General features: G+C 36.9%; 2 long non-coding RNA genes across 3 annotated transcripts in view; both read right to left on the bottom strand.

Moving 5' to 3' along the window:
* The window catches only part of LOC141390692 (uncharacterized), a 29,464-nt gene extending 25,846 nt beyond the window's left edge, over positions 1-3,618 (bottom strand). The window contains exons 1-3 of one of the 2 annotated variants that reach the window (XR_012409450.1): positions 3,061-3,618; positions 2,563-2,723; positions 2,291-2,393 (exon numbers count right to left, since the gene is read on the bottom strand). This is a non-coding gene — a long non-coding RNA (uncharacterized lncRNA). Of the gene's footprint in view, positions 1-2,290; positions 2,394-2,562; positions 2,724-3,060 lie in introns of those variants that run through there. The other variant, XR_012409451.1, reaches the window with a different exon arrangement.
* Positions 3,619-10,450: 6,832 nt separating this feature from the next.
* Positions 10,451-11,779, bottom strand: LOC141390691 (uncharacterized). The gene is made up of 3 exons (XR_012409449.1): positions 11,221-11,779; positions 10,723-10,883; positions 10,451-10,553 (listed from the first exon to the last, which is right to left on the bottom strand). It is a non-coding gene; the product is annotated as an uncharacterized lncRNA (long non-coding RNA).
* Positions 11,780-20,209: the final 8,430 nt, after the last annotated feature.

Below are 20,209 nucleotides of genomic sequence, written 5' to 3'. Positions count from 1 at the left end.
ATCTTTGATATTTTTGAACGTATTGTTTACAGATTGTTTTCCCTGAATGATCGCGGTCATCACAAAGTTTTCAAAAATTTATTATTTCAATTAATATACATAATTTTAGTAAGCGTGACACAAAAATGATGTGAACACTAGCTTGAACAAGTGGGATAGCGCGGTCGTGAGCTATTTTAATATGGCTAAGTGTAGTGACCGGAGGTTCTCCTTCAATTTTTTTTAAGTCCATGATATTTTTGAACGTATTGTTTACAGATTGTTTGCAATACTACTGTAATTACCGTCTTGACCCTGAATGGTCTTCGCGGAAGTGAAATATCTCGGTCATCACAAAATGTTCAAACATTTATTATTTCAGATAATATACACAATTTTGCCTGCCTAAAAAATGCTATAAACGCTGAACACTAAACAATAAGTGGGATAGCGCGATCAACTCCACATTTTGGAATACAGTAAAATCCCGATAACTTGAGATGTCACTATCCAGAGGTTAAATCCACCAAAAATAGCGAAATATAGGCGCCACCCTTCTATGGGAGCTATATCAAAACGAGGACGTATACTGAAAATTCTCTGCAAGACTGTTTACGAGTCCCAAAAGTGACTATATCTCCAAACTATCGAAGATCGGGAGGTACTGCTTTATGGGAGCTATATCAAAACGTGAACCTATAACTGTTGCATACCGAGCGCAAATAAAAAGGCGTGTCTTTCGGTCGAAACGAATATTTATGCTCTCCTCTTTAAGTTACATTAAAACCAAATTTTAGCCATTTCGGTGTGATAATGATGTTAAATCCTCAAAAATTTGCGAAAATCAGCCGGTACCGTTCTATGGGAGCTATATCAAAACGTGGACCCATACTGACAATTCTCTGCAGTAATAATTACGACCCCAACCGAGACCAACAATTCAATATATAGCAATGTTAATTGACGTGCACCGATCATTATATGTGGGTCACAAAGTGCTTTAAACTGTCAATTTATTGTGAAGGGTATAATAAAAGAGATTTTATATCTTAAATTTGGGGGATACCATTACATGGAATTTATGTCAAAACATTGATTTATATTATGAAGTTTCTAGAGGGATGCCTAATTATGGCTGTATCAATGCTGGATAGATAACTAAAGTTTACACGGAGAACCCAAACAACGGGCCAGCAACGCGGACCGGGTCTGCTAGTACAATATAATATTTTGCTCAAAATTTGTTTAAGTTCGAATGTAGGCTATGTCGGTCCACACCTCCCCCAAAAAAGTTCAAAATTGTTTTCGAAAAATTGTGTGAACGATAACTGGCGAAGTGAGCAATCGATTTGCTCCAAACTTTCCGTATATTATTATTCCTTCCAGATATAGATCGGATAAGACTATATCGGTCCTTAGGGTACCTCCCACACAAAATTCGGAAAAGGGACATTTAAGAGTCCTCTCGAATCGTTTTGATTTTTTTTTAACAGATTGTACTTGCGCCGCCAATCCGTAAGCTAACTCTCAAGGGGATTTTCTGATTGGTCGAAACTTTCTTCTTCTTCTTTATTTGCAAATCCGTATTCGGATATTAGCGATCATACAATGTTAATTATTACAGAGTTATTTAATTACATATTATAAAGTTAAAACATATCATTCAATTATAGCTAGTTCTCTATTTTGTAATATCGCCGGTATTAAAAGATGGGGATTAGGTGAATGAGGTTCAAGTATCTCATGAAGCCAAAGCACGCTGAGTCTCCGGCCTTATAGCTCGACGGAATGGGGGGAGTTCGTTGCCTCAAGGATACTTGTGTCAGCTGACGACAGTACAAATTGATAATAGTTGCGTGCTATATAAAGAAGGAGGAGATAATCGGACGGATAGATAGAGGAAAATGGAAATCAGAAATGCTCCAAATCGTTAGGTTTTAAAGATGGTGCTGCACCTAACTAGCCCTCCCGCCATTATTACCTCGTTAAAGATTCCGTTGATTAATTATTGGTAATACCCAAACAGCAAGCTGACCATTTTACCATCACATTCTCAAACAGACAAGAAAAGGTTTTACATTGAACTCATTTTGAGCAAATTTATTGGTAAATGAACCATACAACACAATTCCCGGATTTCAATGAAATATCTTTGTTTAAATTCATTATAATTTTGAAGCCATATAATTCATTATTTAAATAGGTAGTATAAATATGTGTAAGATATGTATATCCTTAATATGTTTTAAATAATGATAAAAATTTAAGTAATCCTAAAAATTTAAATAAGAGGGAAATTATGTTATCTATGCTAGCATGCAAAAAGTAAAATATCAACGAACTGCAATAATACAAAGGACCCCACTGTACGTGATTTGATAAACTTAGTATCTGCATAAACAAACGACATGTATCTAGAAGTCAAGTGTATGTTTCGATAGTTAACGTTACTTTGACTGGTAAAGAAGTTAAATGTTAATCTCCTAAAATATCACACAGCAACAGCTGTTGTTCTCAACCAACAATTGTAACTTTTCAAAATTGTTTGTATAATAAGAGATCTTAATATGTAAATTTACTCACATTAGCTCTGCTCGTCGCTGCCGTCGAAAGATCTTCCGATGCGTTGACTGCTGTTACACTTCAGTTGGTGTTGTTTTCTCTGACACTGCTATTAGTTATGTAGTTGGCAAATAAGAGAGATTCACAGGAACCTTTGTACGTATGTTCGTTTAAATGTTAACCTAATTATTCATAGGGCAAACTCTGTTAGATATAACAGCAAATGATCAGTGAAGTAATGGAATCAATACACAGCGGTAAACTGCCTCCCAATAAAATAGAGAGAGGGAGGAGGAGAACTAGGAATGCTAAGCTACACTTTTGTGGCTCTTATTTGATTATGTTTGTTTGTACTATTGTGTATTGATTTCATTATTTCACTGAAACTGTACCACAAACTATTAACAAACCAGAAAGTTCAACTTATATTAATGATGTATGGTTTTTTGATGATTATGATGTTCAAGCTTTATGAATTCTAAGTGGCAGCGTATTTTTATTCACATAAGGGACAATTACCCCTCTAATTTACACTTGATTTGCCGAGATTCCAAACATGCGTTGATTATTCAAATATATTGGATGGCAATCTGTGCTCAGCATAATTTGTTTCCACAGCTCCTTATTATCGTACCCAAGCCTCTGTGAACTCCAGGCTCGCTGGTTTTGCACCCACAATACCTCAGGAAATATTAGAGTGATTTTGCTGGATAAAACTTCTGACACTATGCCTGTTTAAAATGCACAAAATGATGGTGGAAAGGCGATTTTGGTATTATGATATTAATCGCGTAACAATCTTCTTCACTTTATAATTATTTCCTTTCGCACATTCGTGATTTGTATGTCATTATTGTCGCTTGCACACCAAAAACGCACGTATCACAAGGTAACCAAACCGAACTGAGGTTCTGGTGCTGATGTTGCTGTGGGGTTTCTAATTCCAAATTGTTCCTCTAGAAAATTTGTCGGAGGCTGGTGTGCTCAATTAAATTGAGTAATTAATCTAAATAAGAGTGGGTTATTAAAAATTGATGAGGGAACTACAACTGATCATATTACCCGTTTAAAAGTGAGAAAAATTGTAATGCGTTCAAATGGTTTGGTGGATCTTATATTTCACGAATTTATCAGAATTTTTAACCAACGATTAACATTTACCTATGGAAATTGAACACTATTTAATAGCGAGTTAGGTCACCAAATACTTATTTAAAAACTCACTTGCATTTGTATGTTTAATAAAACTTGAGTAAGTCGTAATTTTATTTATTAAAATTGCTTTAAAGGTTATTAAGTTAAATTTGGAATGAATAACCTTTTTGATTCAAACTAATCACTGAGGTTGCAGGTGACAAAATGGCCGAGTTTCTAGGAAATTTATGTAAAGAACCCTTGTTAATGGTAATATCTAGCACAACACTTCCAGACCTAAAAACGGATAAGTTTGCCCATGAGCAAAGAAGCGGTAATAAAGGAGGTTTAGACGAGATAGCAAAAAGAACATTGCGACCAATAGATGTCACTGAGATCAAATAAAACGGATATAAACAACAGTAACAATTATTGTACGCCAATCGCAAGAATGCAAAAATTTCGTTTGTCATGTCTAGAAAACTAAATTAATATTGGAAAAAGGTAATGCGGTGACACGCTACAACTCCCCCACCAGAAGATCAGCCTTTGGGGTGAGAAACGAATCCCAAAGCTGATTCCAACATAACCATCATTGCCTGATATCCTTGGCGTGGTATGTGCCAACCAGGTTACCCTTCAAGTCCTCGAGCTCGTAATACGAGTTGCCGATCTTTTTACGAACCCGAGACTTTAAAAAAGTTGGAGCTAACTTCGAGTTATACCCCTGCTCGAAGTTGCTCTGCTTGAAGTTTCTGCGGTAAACCTCCTGGCCCACAGAATAGGATACATCTCGAGACCGCAAGTTGTAATTTCTCTCATTTCGTTCGAATTGTTTCTTCATGCACTCGGCAGCCTTCTTTCCTACGATCTGTAAAGAATCATCTCTACTGAATCGTACAGATCTATCCTCCAGCATTTCAAGTTCCTTTAGCAAGGAATATGTAGATGCATTGGTGATCATGTTTTGACCAAATGCTAGGTAGTAGGGAGATGTACCAATGGATGAATGCGCTGCAGACCGAAGTGCACAACCAATTGCGCTAAGCGATTCATCCCAATTTCGCTGGTCCGGTTTGACGTAAGACTTGATTGCCGACAGAATGGAACGATTCACTCTCTCCGAGGCATTGGCCTGGGGAGAGTGAACAGCTGTATATAGATGGGAGATATTGAATCGTTTCAGTAAGTTATTAAACTCTTTAGATCGGAATTGCGATCCGTTGTCCGAAACAATAGTTTCGGGTACTCCGAACGTATGGAATATTTCGCTCTCAAGGTATTTAACAATTATATCTGCGGAGAATTTCTTAACGGGTTTAATAAATGGAAACTTACTAAAATGGTCAACGATAATGAATATGCCGATATTCCCCGAACGCGAGCGGGGATATGGGCCCAAAAAGTCCACATAAATTCTTTGTAGAAACCTTTTGGTTTCCGTCATTTGTCCCATAGGAGGCCTTTGAGCACGATTCGGATGTTTTGTGCTTTTGCACACTTCGCAATCGTTTACATATTTTTTAACATCAGCAGCTAGACTCGGCCAAAAGTAATATTTCCGAATTCGTTGCATGGTTTTATTTATGCCACCATGAGCAGCGGTCGGAACGTCATGGGCTTTTTTAAGGAGATCTGGGACCAGTTCCTGTGGAATCCACAGCTTCCAAACAAGGTCATCATGCAGTTGCTCCCCTGTGGCATGTTCCGTTCTTCTGTACAAGAAACCGTCCATAATCTTAAGGTCAGGCATGCTTTCTAAGTTTTTTCCTATCTTTTCAAGGAGTTGTAGATATTCAGGGGAACGAAAACTGGGAGAATCCAAATCTATGAAAAATCCTGAATCGGATTCGAAGTTAGTCAGAGTTCCTAAGTGCAACGATGACACATCCTCGGTGTGCGTACGCGAAAGAGTATCTGGGACTATGTTCATAGAGCCACGCCTGTGTTGAATATCGAACTTATAGGCTTGAAGTTTTAAAGCCCACCGAGCTAGCCGAGTACTCAGATCTGTCTGGGACATCAGCCACTTTAACGACGCATGATCCGTAATTACAGTGAACTGTTGTCCCTCGACATATGCTCTGAACTTTTTGATGCTTAGCATTGCTGCTAAGCATTCTTGTTCGGTCACTGAATAGTTACGTTGGGCTTTGTTCAGTTTCTTCGACATAAATGCGATAGGAACTTCTTCACCCTCCGCATCCTTTTGGACCAATACACTTCCTATTCCTGTTTTACTGGCATCGCAATGTATATAAAACGGTTGCGAAAAATCAGGGCTATGTAAAACAGGGGCCATACTCAGTCTGGACTTTAAAACTTCAAATGACTTTTGGGTCTCATCGGACCATAAAAATTTACGTTTAGCTTGAAGCAAATCAGTTAAAGGCGTGGCTATAGTCGCATAGTCTTTGATAAACTTTCGGTACCACCCAGTCATACCTAAAAATCTCTGTACCTGTTTCACAGAACGAGGAACCGGAAATTCGGTGATGGCAGAGACCTTATCAGGGTCTGTTCTAATAACACCTTTCCCCACTACGTGTCCTAGGTACTTTACCTCTGGAACGCAAAAATGACTTTTCTCGATGTTTATGGTCAAGCCCGAGTCACTGATCCTCCTAGCAACACACCCTAGAACCTCAAGATGTCGAACAAATGTATCCGAAATAATCAAAAGGTCATCAAGGTAGACGAACACTTCTGTCCTGAGCGCGGGGGGTATCACCTTGTCCATTAACCTTGACATGGTTTGGGGGGCATTACATAGCCCAAATGGCATAACTGTAAAATGATAAAGGGGGCGCCCAGGAACAGAAAATGCTGTCTTCTCCCTTGATGCCTTGTCAAGAGGGATCTGCCAGAAGGCGTCCTTGAGGTCTAGGGTGGTTATAAATTCTGCTTTGGGGAGTCGGCTAAGGATGCCTTCAATATGGGGCATTGGATATGCATCGCCAAGAGTGACGGAGTTCAGTTTGCGGCTGTCTAAGCATAAACGGTTTTTGCCTGGTTTACGGTGAAGTACCACAGGCGAAGACCATGCGCTGTTTGACTCCTCAATCACTCCGAGTGCCAGCATTCTATCCAGCTCTTCATAAATGAGCTTTTCTATGGCTGGAGATACAGGGAAATGTCTCTGTTTTATAGGGCTGGCGGTTCCTGTATCTATAGAATGACACAACATATTGGTCTTGCCTAGTCCTCTCTGAGCAAAAGACGGAAACAGAGAAATAGTTTGGGACAATTGTTGCCTTTGGGCTGGAGTCAAAGGTAACTGATCGTCTATTACAGACAAATAGGGTTGAATCCCTGGGCTTGGACATGGACTTAATCCAGGAGGAAGTAGATCAAAAATGTGCCAAAAATCAATACCTAAAAATAGGTCACGGTCCAAATCTGGTACAATAAATATAGTTATGGGTCTTTCCATATCTCTAAAAACGATTTTGGTATCCACGAATCCCTCTACCGAATGTTTGTTCCCATCAGCTGTGCGTACAGCGGAACAATATTTTTTATAAGAAGATCCCGAGGCTAGATACTGCTTGGCAGCATCTGCTCCAATACAACTGATTGAGGCCCCGGTATCTAACAGCCCCAAGAACTTCTTCCCGAAAAGACAAACTTGAGCATATGGTCTGACGTCATTAACTGAGGATAAAATAGAGGAAATTAGTTTCTTTTTAATAGAGTGAATTCTATGCCAGTACATTTTTATGCGACGAGAAGATCTCGTGGGTTTTCGTGGCTCGTTAAAAATCCTACTCCTGGCTAGTTCGTACTCCTTGAGACGCACATGAAGTGGTTTGAACGGATATATTTTATGGTCATTGATTGAATGGTTAGTTTGAAGGGTACATGAAGGTCTAGGTAAAATAGTTACTTTCGCATTATTCAATTCGGTGCACCTTTCTGTGCACCCAACTGCCGGTTTTTTTGCTGGCATCTAGAGCAGTTTGGTTTGTAGGTATTAGATGCGCCACAACCATAACAAAACACTGTTCTTTCGGCCAAGCAGTCTTGGTACCGATGACCAGGTTTGTTACAGTTCCAGCACATAACACTCACAGCTGAAACTTCGTCGCTCAACCCATCGATGGTTTCCGAGGACGAATCCTCCTCTACGTTTACCTCGGCGATTCGCTTAGTGAAAGGGACTGATTTAGAATAAGACACTCCATGCCTCCGACGGAGGTCTTGCATAAAAAACTCCCGTTTCCGGCAGGTGTTTCTAAGCTGCTGAATGGATGTGATATCAATATTCAAAATATCGTGTTGAATCTCTGGTAGGAGATTCCTACGCAGGATCTCAACAAGAGTTTTGTCGGAAATGGGCTCACTCAACCTATCGGTTAAGTCAACTATGGAGTCATAGAAGGTATCGAAGGACTCGTTCACCTTCTGCTTCCTATCTCGTATCAATTCTCGGATATCAACATCAGTACGTGAATCCTTGAATTGCAAACGGAGAGCCTGGCAAAGACCTGACCAGGTGATGGCTGGCACCGATCGATGGTAACGCCAATACCAATCATTGGCTTTACCGTCGAATAAGGCGCTGACATTACCACAAAGGATGTCAAAATTTGCCTGCAGGGTCTGAGAAGTCAGGGCCTCTACCCTGTAGATAAAGTTCTCTACTGATAACCCACTATTCCCACCATTGAATTTTATCTTCCAATTGGAGATAATCTGTAGAACCTTATCAGGGCGTGAACAAAGGTCCGAGGACGAAGAGGCTCTGGAATTGTGGGGGTGTGAGGATGCGGTAGATTGGTTCTGGTCATTATTGGAATTGCGCCTATCATCGTAAAGATTATTTGACTGAATATCAAGCATGTCCCTTAGAGTCTGTTCTTCAACATCAGACAGAGTGGGCATCTGACTTATTGGTGTACGTTGCATTGGCGGGGGCAGGGTATTAGGCCGAGAAGTAGCATTGTTGCCAATACCTAATCTCGACATATTGGCTTCCACACTAGCTTGAACCGTGCGAGAAATCTCATCACTCATTGTAGCCATCATCTGTGCTTGATGAGCAGAGAACAGAGATGTTATCAACTCCTTAACCTGTACATTTGTATCCAAATTGGCAGTATTGACATTGTGGGAGGAAGCTCCCGAAGAGGATGATCCGTTATCCAAATTCCTTGAATCCTGACTGCTAGTTTTCTGTGTCGCCCCTTTCTTTTGGGCCCTTGTCGTCATGCCACCACCACTGGGACTTGTAGGTCCTAAACTAATCCGGGTGTTGCATACCGGACAGAAAGGCCTTGTCTTCATGGCAGTCGAAAGACAGGATTTGTGGAACAAATGACCACACTCTGCTTGAAACAATTGTGATTTGGAAAGTATAGGATTCGAACAGGCATTACAAACATTGGATTCACTAGAATCACCACCCACAGTAGTGCCCTCAGAATTGCTGTCGAATACTAATGCCATAGCTAATGTGTTCCCAAAACTTGCAATGTAATTACAACAATTCCAATGTGTGGGAATAAATTCAAAAATTCAAAAAAACGCCAACAAAATCTTAAATGTTATATGTAAAAGAGAAGTTTTATGGATCCAAGCTTCACACTTTGAAGTCCAAGACCGCAAGAATATGTTTATATATTCCAACAACAAGGCAGGTATATGTCTGTTTGAAAATGGTTATGATAAAACATGGCAGCTGTGTAATTTTTGAGCCATGTTCTGATTTCGTGAAAGTATAGAGTATTAAAGAGTTGGTCGTTCTGGAAAGAAAACCTATAAAGCTTTCAATTCTTACAGATTCGACGTGGTAGACTATATTCATTAAGGCCTTTTCATAGAGTGGTCAACACCAGATATCTATCCAGAAGTTGCATTCCAAACTCAACAAAAAATGACAACAATGAAAATAGAGATATCATGATAGGGGTGATCCTGAAACTTGGGTTGGAAAGAATGATATCATGTCCCGATCTAATCCAAAATCCTTTCGTTAACAGGATACCGAATAAATGAAAAATGATAGAAAAGCATATGTTGTGTAAGTTGAAAAATATTTGAAAGGGACAGAACAATTGATAAACGCATGTACGCCAAAGGCGACACATAGGTGAAGGGTTTTTAAAATATAATATTTCCAATTGTCGGGCCCCACGTTGGGCGCCAAATTTGTAATATCGCCGGTATTAAAAGATGGGGATTAGGTGAATGAGGTTCAAGTATCTCATGAAGCCAAAGCACGCTGAGTCTCCGGCCTTATAGCTCGACGGAATGGGGGGAGTTCGTTGCCTCAAGGATACTTGTGTCAGCTGACGACAGTACAAATTGATAATAGTTGCGTGCTATATAAAGAAGGAGGAGATAATCGGACGGATAGATAGAGGAAAATGGAAATCAGAAATGCTCCAAATCGTTAGGTTTTAAAGATGGTGCTGCACCTAACTAGCCCTCCCGCCATTATTACCTCGTTAAAGATTCCGTTGATTAATTATTGGTAATACCCAAACAGCAAGCTGACCATTTTACCATCACATTCTCAAACAGACAAGAAAAGGTTTTACATTGAACTCATTTTGAGCAAATTTATTGGTAAATGAACCATACAACACAATTCCCGGATTTCAATGAAATATCTTTGTTTAAATTCATTATAATTTTGAAGCCATATAATTCATTATTTAAATAGGTAGTATAAATATGTGTAAGATATGTATATCCTTAATATGTTTTAAATAATGATAAAAATTTAAGTAATCCTAAAAATTTAAATAAGAGGGAAATTATGTTATCTATGCTAGCATGCAAAAAGTAAAATATCAACGAACTGCAATAATACAAAGGACCCCACTGTACGTGATTTGATAAACTTAGTATCTGCATAAACAAACGACATGTATCTAGAAGTCAAGTGTATGTTTCGATAGTTAACGTTACTTTGACTGGTAAAGAAGTTAAATGTTAATCTCCTAAAATATCACACAGCAACAGCTGTTGTTCTCAACCAACAATTGTAACTTTTCAAAATTGTTTGTATAATAAGAGATCTTAATATGTAAATTTACTCACATTAGCTCTGCTCGTCGCTGCCGTCGAAAGATCTTCCGATGCGTTGACTGCTGTTACACTTCAGTTGGTGTTGTTTTCTCTGACACTGCTATTAGTTATGTAGTTGGCAAATAAGAGAGATTCACAGGAACCTTTGTACGTATGTTCGTTTAAATGTTAACCTAATTATTCATAGGGCAAACTCTGTTAGATATAACAGCAAATGATCAGTGAAGTAATGGAATCAATACACAGCGGTAAACTGCCTCCCAATAAAATAGAGAGAGGGAGGAGGAGAACTAGGAATGCTAAGCTACACTTTTGTGGCTCTTATTTGATTATGTTTGTTTGTACTATTGTGTATTGATTTCATTATTTCACTGAAACTGTACCACAAACTATTAACAAACCAGAAAGTTCAACTTATATTAATGATGTATGGTTTTTTGATGATTATGATGTTCAAGCTTTATGAATTCTAAGTGGCAGCGTATTTTTATTCACATAAGGGACAATTACCCCTCTAATTTACACTTGATTTGCCGAGATTCCAAACATGCGTTGATTATTCCAAATATATTGGATGGCAATCTGTGCTCAGCATAATTTGTTTCCACAGCTCCTTATTATCGTACCCAAGCCTCTGTGAACTCCAGGCTCGCTGGTTTTGCACCCACAATACCTCAGGAAATATTAGAGTGATTTTGCTGGATAAAACTTCTGACACTATGCCTGTTTAAAATGCACAAAATGATGGTGGAAAGGCGATTTTGGTATTATGATATTAATCGCGTAACAATCTTCTTCACTTTATAATTATTTCCTTTCGCACATTCGTGATTTGTATGTCATTATTGTCGCTTGCACACCAAAAACGCACGTATCACAAGGTAACCAAACCGAACTGAGGTTCTGGTGCTGATGTTGCTGTGGGGTTTCTAATTCCAAATTGTTCCTCTAGAAAATTTGTCGGAGGCTGGTGTGCTCAATTAAATTGAGTAATTAATCTAAATAAGAGTGGGTTATTAAAAATTGATGAGGGAACTACAACTGATCATATTACCCGTTTAAAAGTGAGAAAAATTGTAATGCGTTCAAATGGTTTGGTGGATCTTATATTTCACGAATTTATCAGAATTTTTAACCAACGATTAACATTTACCTATGGAAATTGAACACTATTTAATAGCGAGTTAGGTCACCAAATACTTATTTAAAAACTCACTTGCATTTGTATGTTTAATAAAACTTGAGTAAGTCGTAATTTTATTTATTAAAATTGCTTTAAAGGTTATTAAGTTAAATTTGGAATGAATAACCTTTTTGATTCAAACTAATCACTGAGGTTGCAGGTGACAAAATGGCCGAGTTTCTAGGAAATTTATGTAAAGAACCCTTGTTAATGGTAATATCTAGCACAACACTTCCAGACCTAAAAACGGATAAGTTTGCCCATGAGCAAAGAAGCGGTAATAAAGGAGGTTTAGACGAGATAGCAAAAAGAACATTGCGACCAATAGATGTCACTGAGATCAAATAAAACGGATATAAACAACAGTAACAATTATTGTACGCCAATCGCAAGAATGCAAAAATTTCGTTTGTCATGTCTAGAAAACTAAATTAATATTGGAAAAAGGTAATGCGGTGACACGCTACAATTTCTTGCGGCGCTTAAAAGGCTTATTTCATCTTGGTGTCCTGTCCATTCCTGAATGTTTTTCATCCATGTTATTTCTCGTCTTCCTCTTGGTCTGCGACCTTCAATTTTGGTTCTTATAATAACTTGGAGGAGATTATTATTTTCTATTTCGCATAATGTGTCCCAAATAAGCAGTTTTTCTCGTCTTTATAGTTCTGATAATTTGATTTTCGGTATTCATTCGCCTCAGTACTTCATTATTTGAGATGTGATTTGTCCAGGATATCTTTAAGATCCGTCGGTATATCCAAATCTCAAACGAGTGCAGTCTTCTCTCGTCTGCTGCTTTTAGGGTCCATGTTTCTGCCGAGTATAATAGTACTGACCATATGTAGCATTTTACAAATCGTTTTTTTGTTTCCAGAGTTATGTCATGGCTCGTTAATATTTTTCTAAATTTATGAAAAGAGTTTCTTGCCATTTCAATTCGACATTTTATTTCTTTTGATGGATCCCAGTTTTCATTAATTTGAATTCCTAGATATTTGAATGTTGAGACTCTTTCTATTTGAGTACCATTAATGCTTAAAGGGGTGTTGGATTCGACGCCTCTTATACTTATAATCATGAACTTTGTCTTTTTTATATAAATTTTTAAGGAATATGACGTGCTGGCGTGTTCAAGAACATCTATTAGTTTTTGTAGTCCTGCGAGGCTGCTTGCAATTAGGGTGGTGTCGTCGGCATAACGTATATCTATACTTATAAAAGAGTTCAGTAATGATGACTCACTGACTCACTGATTCACTGACTCACTGATTCACTGACTCACTGACTGACTGACTGATAATCAACGCCCAGACTAAACGGCTAAAGCTAGAATCTTGAAATTTTGGGTGAGGGTCACTCTTGGGCCGATGGTGTCAGATAAGGCTGGATTTTTGGAAATTCGAACTAGAACTGTACTAAAAGTACTAAAAGGTACTAAATATGGTACCCTTTGTATTAGGCAAACGCGAAGAGCTAGAATTCTGAAATTTGGAATAAGGGTCACTGATGGAGAGTTAGAAAGGTGTACCAAAGGGTTTTTGGAAATTCGAACTATAAGTGTTCGAAAAGTACTAAAAGTTACTAAATTTAGTACTATTTGTTATTACGTGAAATCTTGAAATTTGGAATGAAAATCAAGGTTTAGAAGATGAGTTGATATAAGGAGGTGGTTTTGAAAATGTGTATTCATGTGTACGAATAGTACTAAATGGTACTAAATTTGGTACAATTTGAATTTAGGCGAACCGACAAAGTTGGAATTCTGAAATTTGGAACTACTATTACTGTTGGAGTGTAGGTTTGAGATATGGAGGTAGTTTTCGAAATTCGTACATATGGGTACGAAAGGTACTAAATAGTACCAAATAAGGTACAATTTGGGTTTGGGGGAACGGATGGAGCTGGAATTCCGAAATTTAGAATTAGGATTGCTGTCGGAATGTAGGATAGAGGTATTTTGGAAATTCGTACTTTTGGGTACGAAAAGTACTAAATGGTACCAAATTTGGTACAATCTGAATTTAAGTGATCGGATAGACCTGGAATAGTGAAATTTGGAATTAAGGAGTGTGGAATTGGGATACTTTTAAAAATTCGTACTTATGGCTACGAAAAGTACTAAATGGTACCAAATTTGGTACAATTTGGATTTGGGTGATCGGATACATTTGTAATCCTGAAATTCGAAATTAAGATTACTGTTGGAGTGTTGAATAGATGTAGGTTTGGAACTTAGGGTCTATGGAACAAAAAGTACTAAATGGTACTAAATTTGGTACAATTTGGATTACGGTGATCTGATGCAGCTGTAATCCTGAAATTCGAAATTAAGATTACTGTTGGAGTGTTGGATAGAGGTAGGTTTGGAACTTCGGACCTATGGGAACAAAAGTACTAAATGGTACTAAATTTAGTACAATTAGGATTATGGTGATCGGATGCAGCTGTAATCCTGAAATTTGGAATTAAGATTACTGTTGACGTGTAGGATTGAGGTAGTTGTGGAAATTCGTACTCAAGGGTACGAATAGTACTAAATAGTACCAAATTTGGTACATTTAGGATTTGGGTGAACGGATATAGCTGGAACCCCGAGATTTGGAATAAGGAGTACTGTTGGAGTGTAGGATTGATAAAGTTTAGGAAATTTTTAGTTATCGGAGGAAAAGTACTAAATGGTACTAAATTTGGTACAATTTTTATTTCAGTGATGGGATACATTTGGAATCGTGAGATTCGGAATTACGATTACTGTTGGAGTGTTGATAGAGGTAGGGTTGGAAATTCGTACTCTGGATACGAATAGTACTAAATGGTACCAAATTTGGATTTGAGTTATCGGATGTATCTGGAATCCTGAAATTCGGAATTAAGCTTAGTGTTTGAACATAGCACTGAGGTAGTTTAGACAATTTGCACTTACGGATACGAAAAGTACTAAATGGTACCAAATCTGGTACAATTTGGATTTGGGTGAACGGATATTGCAGGAACCCCGAGATTTGGAATAAGGAGTACTGTTGGAGTGTAGGATTGATAAAGTTTTTGAAATTTTTAGTTATGGGTACGAAAGTACTAAATGGTACCAAATTTTGTACAATTTGTGTGATCGGATACATTTGGAATCCTGAAATTCGGAATTAAGATTACTGTTGGAGTGTTGATAGAGGTAGGTTTAGAAATTCGTACTTTGGATACGAAAAGTACTAAATGGTACCAAATTTGGTACAGTTTGGATTACGGTGATCGAATGCAGCTGTAATTCTGAAATTTGGAATTAAGATTACTGTTGGCGTGTAGGATTGAGGTAGTTGTGGAAATTCGTACTCATGGGTACGAATAGTACTAAATGGTACCAAATTTGGTACAGTTTGGATTTGGATGAACGGATACAGCTGGAATCCCAAGATTTGGAATAAGGAGTTGGAATGTAGGATTGATAAAGTCTTGGAAATTTTTTGTTATTTGTAGGAAAAGTACTAAATTTGGTACAATTTGGATTTCAGTGATAGAATACATTTGGAATCGTGAAATTCGGAATTAAAATTGATGTTGGAGTGTTGATAGATGTAGGTTTAGAAATTCGTACTTTGGATACTAATAGTACTGAATGGTACCAAATTTGGATTTGAGTGATCGGATATATCTGGAATCCTGAAATTCGGAATTAAGCTTACTGTTTGAACATAGTACTGAGGTAGTTTTGAAAATTTGTAATTATGGGAACAAAAATTCTAAATGGTACTTAATTTGGTACAATTTGTATTTGTATGAACGGATAGAGCTGGAATCCTGAAATGTGGAATTTAGGTTACTGTTAAAGTGAAGGATTGAGGTAGTTTTCGAAAACCTTACTTATGGGTACGAAGAGTACTAAATGGTACAATTTGGAATTGGATGAACGGATACACCTGGAATCTTGAGATTTGGAATTACGATTACTGTTTTTATTTTGTATTCAAGTCAGTGTAGGATTGATATATGTTGTCGAAAACGTGTCATGAGTATACGAAAAGTACTTAATGGCACTCAATTTGTTGGGTGTAGAAACTGTGCTGGAATCTGTATGTTTTGGAGTTAGGGTGAGTATTGCTATTCAACGTTTGTCTCGCTGTTAATGTGTAAGGGTGAGATACGGCTGATCTTTTTGAAAATCGAATTAAAAAGAGACGAACAGTACTAAAATAAAAATTGATAAAAATTCACCATTTTCATATTATATATTGTTTATTTGTTGTTATATCCTTTTCGCATACGAAGTAGCGGGTACTTTGCTAGTTGTTTATAATTGTGTTGTTTATTCTTATTCCGATGTTTTTTTTTTTTTTTTTACACATCTTATTATTTCATCCAGCCATGTGTCAGGTCGGAATATGGACTATATCGGTCCGTCGTTCGAGTACCTCCAACACAAAATTTGGGAAAAGTGCAGTTTGAGAACCCGTATCGGATCTATTTGATTATTTTCTTTTTTTGTAGAAGGTTCTTTTCACGGTCCCTATTCTGATCCCTTTCCCGGGGTAAGTCATACTTCCTGAGATAATAGTCCAGAAGTTCCAAAAACCCCTGCTCCGACTCCAACTAAAATTACAAATCTGAAAAAATAATTCTTAAATATTTCCAAAATTCAGATTTTAGCTTACGAAAATTGATTTGGTATAGCCCCATATTACGATACCTACAGATTCCACGCATTTTGAAGCAAACTCGTGTTAAAAATAAATATATTTTTAGAGGCTGAAGGTATATCACCGTTAGCGCAACTTACTTATACTATCTTCTTTGCTGTATAATTGAATATGAATAATTTTGATTTATACATTTGCTTGTATGCAAAATTTTTGAATTTCTATTCATTGTTAGTTATTTCTACCGGCATAAAATACATTTTTGATATCACAATATGAACTACAATGAACTATTTTCGAAGCATATGTGAGGTACAAGTGCACAATTTTTGGACGATAGATCTTCAACAAACTCGAAATTTGCCCAATTATCAAATATACCAAATTGCGTGGTATATATATTTATTTATTTATTTATTTATTTATTTATTTATTTATTTTAGATGTATTCCAAAAAGGAACCTCATATTCAAAGACAATTTGAAGATGTAGCAGGAGGGGCTAATCAATGTGAATTTTCCAATTTTCGAATTTTATTTAGAAATGTATAATTTATATAATTTTCCACAAACATCCCAGTAAAGGCAGGGGAGGCTTCTCTTATATCAATGGATTCATATTATGTTATTGATATGTGACCTAGTTTTTATCGCCGAGTCCGGACGGCGTTTCCTAAGTTGTCACTTGTAGAGACGTTTTTCATGGCTGAAATACTCAGGAAATATCGCCAACATTACTAAGAGGCATTTTGCCACCGTAGACAATTTGATGGGAATCGAAGCCGGACATTCAGCGTGCAAGGCGGTTGCACATAGCTAACTCCTACAGGTTGTGGTGTAGGGTATCACATGGTCGGCCCCGTCCGACTATAGCCTTTGCTTACTTGTTTTTATTTGTTTTTCTTTCTAAAAGTGTGACACTATTTCTTGTATTTGGAATATTGTATGTACCTACGCGTCTGTTGTTGCTTTTATCTTTGGTATTTCTATACATTGCAATAAAAGAAAAACCACCACCATTTACAAATGTGTGTAGGTGTATGTTTTTTGTGGAGTTTGAGTTTGTATTTATATTTCATCTAAACAAATATTTGTTTGCACCCAAACATATATTTGCTTGCATATATATGTTCGCTAAGATTATTCGCACGATAGTTCCAGAAGGAACTAACCAAACTAGGGATGTGGAAATATTAATTCAATGCATATATCAGATTCGAATATGAACTATATCGGCCCACTCCTTTGGAAAAAGTATAGTTTAACAGTTCTTCTCGATCCGTTCTGAATTTGTTTGAAACAGTGCCTAAGATAGCCCTCGAAAGGAGAAACCGGTTTGGTCTTAATTTTGTACAGCGTATTATTTCTTAGTGACTTAGATTACGTCCGAATATGGACTATACCGAAACACTGCTTGGGGTGCCTCCCACACAAATTTTGGAAAGGATACACTTTAAGGACTCGTTTCGGATTGTTTCATTTTTTTGCATTTTTTGTCTGTGTGGCCCTTGTTACGACGGTAAAATTTTTTGGGGGTCAAAGTCTATTCTTCTTGGGAAATTGGACCAAATTTAGAAAAAAATAAACCATAGAGACGTTATAAGTATTGAGTTTACTTATTTTCTTTGTGTCCAAGGCTGAGGGTATATCTCCGTCGGCACAGTTGACTGATACTTTCTAACTTTTTTAATAATATGTGGCGAAAAAAGCCCGGATTGGTTATTATAAAATACGTAAAATACTACATTTGTTTGCGGTAATGACGGCGTATATATGTATGTATGTTCTATATCTCTGTAGTGCTATTCTCTAACTCATTTTTTGAGTTACCGGCAATAATCGTTAAAAGTTAAACGCAAAATTATGAATGAAAAGTTCAAATAAAAGTTGACAACGCTCTTGCTATCGTTAGAACTTTACGACGGCTTTTTATTCGTCGTTAACTTACCGAAAAATATCTGTAGTTACCGAAATTATAAGCATTTTAATTTTACCGACAATTGTCGGTAACTCAAAAACTGAGTTAGGGAATCCCACTACTGGTATGTTACCATGTATATCAGCTTATGTATGTATGACCGGACGTCTAAAATATATAGCAACCATATAAAAGAAATTAGTTGAAAAATAGTGCCCAGTGTATTGGTCGGCCCTGTCCGATTATAACCCTCTCTTACATATTATGTTAGACAGGCCTTTTTCCCCTCCCTGTGTGTATGTGATTTATATCCAGTGAATCCTTTTTATACGTTCGTCGAACTTATTTTTGCTCTCTCAATCGTTATCTTCAGAAATTGGTATAAATATTCTGTTAATTTTCACAACATTCTTAAATGGCTCTATCAGAACGTCAGATTCAGACTATGAGTTAGTTATCTTTGCTTAAATTCCCAAATTTTTCTATCAAGAATTCAATCCATATATGTATAAACAAATATAAATTTCGGGTAGGCGTCTGCAAACAATGATGTTTATAATACCAACTGACAATAATATGTTACACCTCAATTTACAAATTTCCCATTGTATTAACAATGGCTTTTACGTTATTAACACATTTTGTATTTTTTCTTTGTGTGTAATGAAGGCGTACTAAACGGCTATTTAACATTAACGGCTTAACGTCTCCGGCGAAAAGTTTAATCCAAATTGCTTTCTTTTTATGCTCTAATTTACCATTCAAGATGATATGAATATAATCTCCAGCTAGGCAGTTTGACCGACAAACAGCAACAACAACAACTCAACCCACATAATTCTGATTGATATTTTGAACAATTAACAACATATTTTTGTGCTTTGGTTTGAAGTTGATTTCTATTCGGTTGGATGTGGATTTTTCTTATTACAGATGTATCGGCGCATAGCAGGTTGACTGGCGGGCTGTTGTTCACATTTAATTGAGTTTACCATTTGCAAAAGTAATTGACATATGCGTGACATTTCTAAGATATTTTTCTTCAATAAAATGCAACAACAACCAAACGACTTGTTCCGAGCAGAATAAGCAACAACCAGAAAGAAAGGGACGGAAAGAGAATTTAAACTTAAAAGACCAGGAAAAAATATTACGTTTTTGACGTTGTTGTTCACCAAAACGAAAAAATTGGTGTGTGTGGCATATTTCAAGTTATATTGTTTTGACAGATTTCATTTAAGATTTTGACATTTTGATATGATGAGTTCATTAAAATGTTTGTTATTTGCTTTGAAAGCTCTGTTATCGTTGCCGTTTGTCAAAGTTGGTTGTTGCTGTAGTTGACTGTTTAATCGATGGCTGTTTAATGACAAAGTCATTAAAATTAAAAAAAAATGTTTGATATTTTTGTCACATTTTTAAGTTATGAACATGACTTTTGCCTCCAAATGATTTGCCACACACAGCGTGTTTGTTGTCTAAGTCTTTCGATTCGTTTGGTGAAATATTTCGATTATGTCGTTGGGAAAATATATTTGGATTTGTTTAAAAATGTTTTAGAAAAATCTGAACTATTTTTGGATAGTTCAAAATAAAATAATAAATTGGCTAAAATTTTTTAAAACGCACATTGATTTTAGTTAAGGGAAGATAGGAGGGAATGTGTGGGTAAAATATGGTAACAGTTACTTTGCTTGGTGAACTTTTGGTCCAATATCTTAATTCCGGATTAAATAGTAAATATGAACAATTAGTAACTGGTAAGCTCTTT

This window comes from Musca autumnalis, unplaced genomic scaffold (assembly GCF_047663935.1).
Source record: "Musca autumnalis isolate F117 unplaced genomic scaffold, ASM4766393v1 scaffold_1, whole genome shotgun sequence".
NCBI lineage: Eukaryota > Metazoa > Arthropoda > Insecta > Diptera > Muscidae > Musca > Musca autumnalis.
This window is presented reverse-complemented; position numbering and strand designations above follow the sequence as displayed.